Below are 9,486 nucleotides of genomic sequence, written 5' to 3' on the forward strand. Positions count from 1 at the left end.
TTTGCAAGGAGGAAAATTTCACCAGTTGCAGACCTACTTATATGCAAAAGCATCAACAAACACGTAGGCCATAATAATACTGAAGATGCTTTTGAGTTGAACTGCAAGATAATGTAAAATTGCTATTGTCTCACATTCATCTTCTTGGGTTGAATTAGCTTATTAATATTCTCTGTGCCTCTAGACACATTCCTCCCCCCCCCCCCGCCCCGCCAAAAAAGGCATTGCTTGCCCAAACGCTAAAAAACAAACTATATAATTAAGATAAGGCCAAAGACTTTTAAGAAAAATGACTCTTTTTTTCCTGACTTTTCCACTAAACAGACAAAGTGGTTAAACTGGGGAAAATGTGAAAAGGTTATTTATATAAGAAAAAATAAATCTCATATAAAAACAATTGCTACATTAGTACCATTATGAGCAGCATGCATCAACATCAAATACAAAGCCACACACCACAGAAATCATGCAATAAGAGTTACCGTGACAGTTAAGGTGGTAATCCTCTGTTGGGAAAATGTATCGATAAAGACAGAGTTACCTATTTTGTGTGCCAAAGTACAGAAATACATTTCTGAAATAATCAATGTTTTGAATATGTTTTGGCAAGACTGATAACTCATAAGGAATTGACAAGAATCTGAGAGCATATAATCCTATCTTCAAATGAATAAAATACTAGTATATTATAAAGATTCCTTTAAACATTATTTTTAGAATTTCATTTAAAAGAATCTGGATAAAGGAAAAAATATCAAAATTTTAATTCACCTGATTTTATCATTTTACTTATTTTTTTAAAAAATTATTGATTTTATAGAGAAAGAGGAATAGGGAGAGAGAAAGAGAGAGAGAGAGAGAGAGAGAGAGAAAAGATCCATTTGTTGTTTCACTTATTTATGTACTCATTGGTTGCCTCCTACATGTGCCCTGAATGGAGATTGAACCCACAACTTAATCCACTGAGCTACCCTGCCAGGGCTAATTCACCTGATTTTAAAAAATGATGTAGTAAAATACTACACACTAGAGGTTTGTCAGTTTACTGTGACCTGAGAAACTTCATCATTCATATGATCTCTAGATCTTCTAGAGCACTTCAACTAGAGAAAACTTGAACAATCTAATTGTGTAAGTGGTATTTTTTTTCTCTTTTAGTTTGTGCCATGTCTACCCGTAAAGAAAGAAGCTGACATGGGATTCATCTAGTTTCTTAATGTAAAGTGCTAGAGTTCTGTAACAAAATGTATTCTCTGAAAGTATAAATCTCTGAAACACTTGACCCCTAATCTAGGATCATTTTTGTGTTAATCTTTTCTAATTTATGTTTTGTGCTAAATGTTGCATAGGACCTATAACCAATTTATGCAACCACAGAGGGGCAAACATTCTCCACCGGGTACTCCAATCCCAATAGAGAAACATTATTTATTGCACGTAAACTTGTGAATACCAGTTTAGCCCCATCCCTTTGTTTTCCACTAATATTCCATTCCAATTTCTGATGTAGGTTGTTGTTGCTGTTTTTTATTGTTGTTGTTGTGAAAAAATAATCTTAACGTTATCTATCATACCTCAATCACTCGTGGCTTTAGTGACATGATGTCATTATTCCTTAGAAAACAATGTATTTATGCATGTGTATACATATTCCATTTTGCACTCTATGATAAAATCGGTTATGGTCATTACAGCTTCAGAGAAAACATAGTAGGAGAAAATCAACCAATACTTTTTTTTTTAAATCCTCACCCAAGTATATTTTTCCATTGATCTTTAGAGAGAGTGGAAGAGAGAGGGAAAGACAGAGAGAAATACTGATGTGAGAGAAACACATTGACTGGTTGCCTCCTGCACGTGCCCCAACCAGGCCTGGACTGGGGAGGAGCCTGCAGTCAAAGTATGTGCCCTAGACCGGAATCCAAAAACAGATACCGGGTACTTTATTCATATGGAATTCATCTAAAGCAAGAGTCAAACTTAGGATTATGGAAAGCTACTTCTTCGTTTCTATAGGTAAATTAGTCATTTAAAAAAATCTGCTAGAAAATTATAGAGTAAAAATACTTTCTTATCATTGCCTTCCAATTACACATTGCAATTTTAACTAGAAAACAGAGTGATAAGGACTTAGAAAAAGAAATGAACTTAAAAATTGAACCCTCGAAGGTTTTCCAACAGGTGCCACATATAATTCATTTTTTATCTAAACACAAAACTAGTTCTATAAATTTAAAGATAACAGCATGTTTTATAATGAGGTGCATAATAACAGAGCATTATTAATGGTAACTGAACTATCTAACAGATGGGGTTTAAATGATCTTGTTAAATAACTGTATTTGTGAGACCTAAAAGTTATATAGGAAAGGGCAGGTTCCACTCAGTTCATAGAAGAACAAATGACAAAACACTAAGCTAAGTTCTCAAAACCAGAGTTTTTACTGCCATCCTGAAGTACCAGTGTGCAGACACAAAGAAACATCCTAAAGATGTTTGCTCATGTTGGACTTCTTGTATCTGGCTCTTCTAAGTTAAGGGTACACATGCTCAGCAGGATTCTCGCTTGAAGTTCAGTTATCACTTGAAAGCCAGAATGCTGTTTGTAGGAAAGAAGAAAGGCATGCCATTCGTGAGGCATGATGGGAAACGGGAAGCATGAGCTAGAATGACTAAATTGGTTGAAGGTTGGCAGGCTGCTTAGTGATTTATTCCCTGAGATACTTATGCAAATCACTTTAGAATTAGAGGTTATTTCCTTTCCTTTCTGACAAAGATACACACTTAACATCACCCATGATTTACACCAGAGAACAGGTTTAGTTTGAATGCTATTGAGGACTTTTAAAAGCTTGAGTAGGAAATGGGGAAATTTTACTGCAAATTGTGGAAATGCAACCACCTTAAATAAAAGTAAATGGCTTATGGCAAATGTTCACATAAATAACAAATTTCAATTGAGGCAACAGTAAAATATTTATAATGTGATATTTTTACAACTGCAAAATACTCATATTTATCTAATTACCCTAGACTTTTTTTGCAGAATTTTTGAAACAAAACTGTGAAAATCCAACACTGGGTAGAGAATTAGAAGAATAAATGTCTACTATTTCCTTTCAGTCTAATGGCTATTTAGTTTAGTTCATTTTTTTTAAGGGACTCTTATTCACTGGAGTATATAATTAGAAAAACAAATAAATAGTTTTGAAGTGAAAAACAATGGCACTATAAACTACTTATAAGCACAACATATAGTTGCCCTAACAAGCCCATAAGAATAATAAAACTTTAGATGTTGAGATATAAATATGAACCAGTTGATTATGATGAATATTGACTTGTTTATAGTCATATAGAACTCATGCTGAGAAGAAGAAACAGCACAGATATTCTTTCATATCAAGATGCAGGTGTCACAATTTTAGTAAAATACCGTGTGTTCAGGCACACCAGCAGAAAGGGTTCAGGAGCTCAGAAGATAATCCTAGGTATAATGTCAGAATCTAAAGACCCTTAGAAGAAAATCTATTTAATCAAATCCTCATTTTCCAGATGCAATCAATGAAGTAGAGATACATTGATTTCTCTAAAATGACTTAGCTAATTAGTAGTAGAGGGGAGATCAAAACAGAGATTTTAGTTTGAGGTTAAATAATTCTCTTTCTTAACTAATCAGTTTCTGTTAATGGTACCATACATCTTTGAATTTCTTGAGATAGGAATTGCTCCATTCCAGGCCCTGTTCATGCACAAGATGCTTTAAAAGTCCTCTTTTACAATTTTTTTTTTAGAAAAATGGCCAACAATATTGGAGCAGTTCTTGGAAGGTAAGACAATGGATATCTCTTAAAGATTGCAGTAAGAATTATGGTGTTATGGGAAGCAGTATAAGGGAAATTTACAACATTGTTAATAAATTAAGTTTAAGAAGTGGCCCTATATTTTATAAGTAAGAACTTTGAAAACATAGTAAGTGTACCTAACTAACCTTCTTGTTCTATTTCTCTTTTTTTTTTACACATATCAATGAAAAGACCAGAAAAATTAGGCTGAGCTGAACATAGAATAGATTCTGTAAAAATGGTAGTTGTAGTGAAAGACTCATAGGAATGAAGGCCTACAATAATTAGAGAATGTTAGTGAAGTCATGAGGATAGGAAACAAACCCCAAACAAATAGAAAATAGCAAATATTTAAGACAACTGTTGAGTCTTTCAAGCAAATAAATGGATTGTACATATGAGGTAAGTATACTCACTCATTCACCCAATGACTTTAATATTTATGCCCAGACCTGTGTCAGGCATGTTGGGGGATACAGAGTAAGTACAAGACAGATTTCCCATCACCAAGTAACTTCCAGTCAGGTAAGCAGCAAGATTAAATAACTTATGTGATTTAAAGAATAATTAAATGTTAAACTACTGGGCTCTGACCGCTAATGTTTAAAAGAGGAGGATCTCATCTGGGTGGCAGCAGTGCATTGTTGGAGAGGACTTAGATGGATAAAAGAAAGAAAAGAAGAATGGGATGAACCAGGCAAAAAGTGGAGGATTTTTATAAATAGGATCAATAGGACCACTTCAGGGGAAAATGTGTTCTGGAAAAAATAGAAAATTCTGTATAGGAAACAGATGAATATAGAACCTTTAAAGTCAGGTAGAGAAATTTGAGCTTGATAGAGTAGGCAAGGGGGTCCATTTAGGTTTCTGAGAAGATTGAAACCACCAAAATAGTAAAAATTATGAAAATTAACCTTGAAGTGATGTACAGGATGGATTAGAAGAGTAAGGAGGCACTAGGGCAGAGGAGTTAGCTGAGGGCTTGTTGCAGTGTTAGACCTGAAATAAATAGGATGTGGACTTGGTTGGGAATGGGTAGAATGGGGCAACCTCACAGATAGTTTGAAAGAAACAGTAGCATCTGGTGAGATATAATGGGTGAAGGGCTAAGGATAGTTAAAAAATAACTCTAAAGTTTCTATCAAGAAATTCAAAGACTTGTGGTATCATTAACAGAAACTGGTAAGTTAAGAAAGGGAATCACTTGGTAGGTGGTTTCCCTTTCAGTAACCAGTTTAACTTTGTGTCTTGGAAGTTGATAATCAATTGTGCATCCATGGAGGAAATATTCCCAGGCAGCTGGAAGTATATGCAGATCAGACACGGTGTGAAAGATTTGGAAGCAGCCATAACACAGAAGAACATGGAGTGATGTGCCAAGAAAAGTTCAGAGACTTGAGGATAGCAAAAATTAGGGAATGGACAGAGAAACTGGAAATACAAAAATAGAGTGGATCCATCAAAGACAAAAACTAGAAGAAATGAGAGTAGAGGATCAGAGAAACCAGGAAGAAAAAGTTTCAGAAAAGGAAGGTGGTTTAGTATAAATATCACAGAAAAGTCCAGGGTGACAAGTACAATGTGCTTGACCTAGAGGTTATTAGTGACCTTTATAGGAGAAGTTACAACAGACTGGTGGTAGAGGCTAGAATGCAGGAGTCTAAGCATGAAAAGGATGAACAGGATGCAAAGTGATGGAGACATGCCACACAGTCTATGGCTTTCACTTAATGGAAGAAAAAGAATTGAATGGTAGCAGTAATAAGAAACACCCATAGAGGACTTATTCAATGCCAGGCATTTAGCCACTTGCAGTTCACAACAACCCTATCAGGTAGATACTACAACTGTCCTCATTTGAGAGAAAACTGAGGCCTAGGTCATGCATTTAGTAAACAAAAGGGCTGAGATTTGAACCCAGGCATCTTCAACTCCAGAACCACAGGGCTTTTCATTGCTTTGCTTGGCTTGCTTTTCAAGCAAGGAGGCAAAGATTGGTGGAACAAACACAAGGTTTAAACCAGGTAAGACTTACACATCTCTGAAGCTACAAAGGAAAGGGAAGATTGAAAATGCTAGGAAATAAAGAGGTTAAACTGGGCAAGCAAAAGGGGATGGGTTCAGAACAGGAAGAGGGTGTGGTTTGAGCAGTGGAGCCCTCTGGAATCCCTGGGGGGTATGGAGCTGATATTTATGCTCATCAGTGTCACTGTCTGTGGCAGGGAGCAGTCACTTGCCTGCAAGGCTTCATGGAGGTTGCCATTATAGTCTATGATCTCTGTGGCTCCTTGATCCCCCTTTTGACCAGGTGGACCCTATGAAAAAAACCAACCAACAGGAAATCATGTGGGTTAGGCTAGGATATAGAAGGGGCTTTGGCAAAAACAGAATTAGTAACTCTTTGACCATCAATTCCCGGCTAAGGCACAACTGCACTTTAGAATACACAGTCATGTCTGAATTTTGTCCTTATTTCATAGGAGGTGAACCATTTCTAACTTCCTTGTCTGTGCATGTTAAAGATAGGAAATATGAATAAAAAATAGGTCTGAGTCAATCTCTGAAACTGTTTTCTGAAAATTTTAAAATGTAGGCTACTCTGATTCAACTTGTAAACATTCATTGGCTTTATCCATATTTATTAAAGCAACCCTAACCCTTTCTGGTCATTTACAACGCAAAGATTGCTTCCTCATTCTTTAAGAAGATAGAGCACTGTTCTTAGGAAGCTCCTGGTTTTCCCAACAGGAGTAGAGTTCTATTGAAATAAAACCAAAGAGGGAATGCAAAGAAGACAAATATCTTTAAAATTTCTATCCTGCTCGTTGGCTCTGGCACTGAATTTCCATTAGTTATGTCCTAATTCCTTGCCCGTGTTTTAACAAAAGGCTCTGAAAATAGGAGTGGTTGGTTTTCTTGAGAAAAATGGAACATTCTACTAGCTGGGTGACTATGGGCTTGCTGCTGCTGGTCTAGCAGAGGGAAGTAGATCAAGAGTTCTTTAGACCTTTTTCTCTTGAGCTCATTGTATGTGTGAGAATCTATACACTCATTGCTACTTGTAAGGGAAATTGAAAATAATATGAAAGGGGGTATCAATAACAATTACACTAGTCTACCTCCGGTGCTATTACTGGGCATTAGCAGTCGAGGTGCCTTGTGAAGAGCCACATAGATCCACACTTTAATTCTGGGCTTGTGGGGCGTGTGGGACCAAAGCTGGGAGGAGAGACACACTCACCCTTGGTCCCAGGGTTCCAGAGTCTCCTTTGTCTCCACGGTCACCCTTACACCAGTGAAAAGAGAAGAAAAACTTAATTAATAGGAGGACCAACAGTCTAGAAATATCCCAGATCTGAGGATGTATTTAATACCATACAGCAGCACCCTTATTACAAACTTCAGAAGTACAAAATGACGACTACAATAACCACTTACGTGGCAAATGCTTCTTTAAGATACATCTTGCAGTGAATTAAAATCCCCCTTTCAGGTAAGAGACTATCTTGGAACAACAATGTATATGTTAGCTCTTTCACCAGGGATCTTCAAAAGCAAAGCAAGTGGTTTCCATGACACCCAGTGTACAATGTTACCCCTCAGGCTGAGCTCTGTTTTTGCCTTTATATGAAAACTGGGGCAAAGGAAAAAAGAGCCAACCGCTTTGGTTGTCTTTCCTCTGAGAGGTAATGTGTAAATAATCGAGACAGGGGAGGAGCGGAGAGCTCATTCCGGGAGAATCAGAAGGGAAAGGTCACCAGCTAGGCCTTCCTCTGATGATGGAGGCTTGAGGAAGCGTTTTCCTGTGGGTACAGGCATTTTAACACAGAAGGTGCTGAAGTGGACAGCAGCTTGCTGGGACTGGTGGGCAGGGCTGAAGGTCAGGGGCAGGGCAAACCCAGCTCCCTCGTCTTTTTAAATGCTAAATGAAAAACCTCTGAAGTTCCACTTATGGTGTTATTACCCCACCTGCAGAGACACAAGGAATAGTCCACATCTCAAACTGCATCCACATCACTCTGAGAACACTCAAAATTCTCAGAAGTCTCAACAGAAACGGAGAAGAGATTTGAAGGTTCTTTAAAACAACCTTAAATTTATAGAGACCTTTGTCTAAATGGAATTCAAAGCATTTTGATATATCTTTCTATATATTCCTATAAACTGGGTAAGGACCAATGAGGAGAAACAAGAAAAGGGATTATGATTTTTATCCATCCACATTGACCCATGATAATTACATTGAGAGAATAGAGAATAATTTCTGCTCTGTTTTCTTTATTTCTGCACCAATTTCCCATATTATTAGCTAATAGCATTTTTAAATAACATGATTCTGCTAACAATGTATAGATAACGGCAAATATTATAAAGAACATGGTACAGAAAAGAATTTCAATTGGTGGTGAAATTTTAATGCAATGAAAGGAGTCAACTAACTTAAAAGCACAGTAGCCCTGGCCAGGTGGCTAAACTGTTTGGGGTGTCATCCTCTACATCAAAAAATTGTGGGTTCGATTCCCCATCAGGGCACACCCCTAGGCTGCAGGTTCAATCCCTGGTTGGGGTGCATATAGGAGGCAACTGATTTATGTTTCCCTCTCCTCTCCTCTCCTCTCCTCTCCTCTCCTCTCCTCTCCTCTCCTCTCCTCTCCTCTCCTCTCCTCTCCTCTCCTCCCCTCCCCTCCCCTCCCCTCCCCTCCCCTCCCCTCCCCTCCCCTCCCCTCCCCTCCCCTCCCCTCCCCTCCCCTCCTCTTTCTCTAAACATACCCTATGATGAGGACTTTTTTAAAAAGCAAAGTATAATTGGAATATTTATCACAAAGATAGCCAGGAAATGAAAATTAAGATTATACCATATATAAGTTAAATTAGGTACAGTACTTAATATTTTCCAAAGAAACTATTCTATGAAAAAGGAAATAAAACTTTCCTTAAAGCAGTGGTTCTCAACCTTCTGGCCCTTTAAATACAGTTCCTCATGTTGTGACCCAACCATAAAATTATTTTCGTTGCGACTTCATAACTGTAATGTTGCTACTGTTATGAAACATAATGTGAGTATCTGATATGCAGGATGGTCTTAGGCGACCCCTGTGAAAGGGTCGTTCGACTGCCAAAGGGGTCGCGATCCACAGGTTGAAAACCGCTGCCTTAAAAGAATAGCCATACACACAGGAACACACAAAAACAAACAAGATGGGACAAACCAATTGTTCTGAAATATCATCATAGGGATGAAATTATTGGAAGAGTTTAATTTAAAACATGCTTCTCTGTGGAAGAGGCCAAAAGCACAGCTCCTGAAGGCCTCGTGTAACATTAAAATGATTGTCTGGTTACTGACCTTTGACCCCTTTGGGCCTCTAGCTCCTGATTCACCTTGTTTCCCCTATTACAGGAGAATGTGAAGATGAAAAAGAGAAAAGAGACAGAGTGCATAAGAACAGAGAAAAGAAATGACCAGCGACATAAAAATGGAAACACTTCATTTTAACGGCCGTAATATATGGCTCTATGTAATGTTGGCTATTACAACACTAAACGTAAATATCATCACAGTATCACTGGCTCATTCTCTGGTCTCCCTGTCAACCTGCATTCCACTGTAACTGAAGACTGCCCTCCCACCAGTGGCTGG

The 9,486-nt window shown here is 37.7% G+C and overlaps 1 long non-coding RNA gene across 1 annotated transcript; it reads right to left on the reverse strand.

Annotated features, from left to right (window-relative positions):
- Positions 1 to 6,082: 6,082 nt before the first annotated feature.
- LOC132214710 (uncharacterized) lies at positions 6,083 to 9,219 on the reverse strand. The gene is made up of 3 exons (XR_009448336.1): positions 9,193 to 9,219; positions 7,087 to 7,131; positions 6,083 to 6,160 (listed from the first exon to the last, which is right to left on the reverse strand). It is a non-coding gene; the product is annotated as an uncharacterized LOC132214710 (long non-coding RNA).
- Positions 9,220 to 9,486: the final 267 nt, after the last annotated feature.

The sequence above is a fragment of the Myotis daubentonii genome, chromosome 1 (assembly GCF_963259705.1).
Source record: "Myotis daubentonii chromosome 1, mMyoDau2.1, whole genome shotgun sequence".
Classification (NCBI taxonomy): domain Eukaryota; kingdom Metazoa; phylum Chordata; class Mammalia; order Chiroptera; family Vespertilionidae; genus Myotis; species Myotis daubentonii.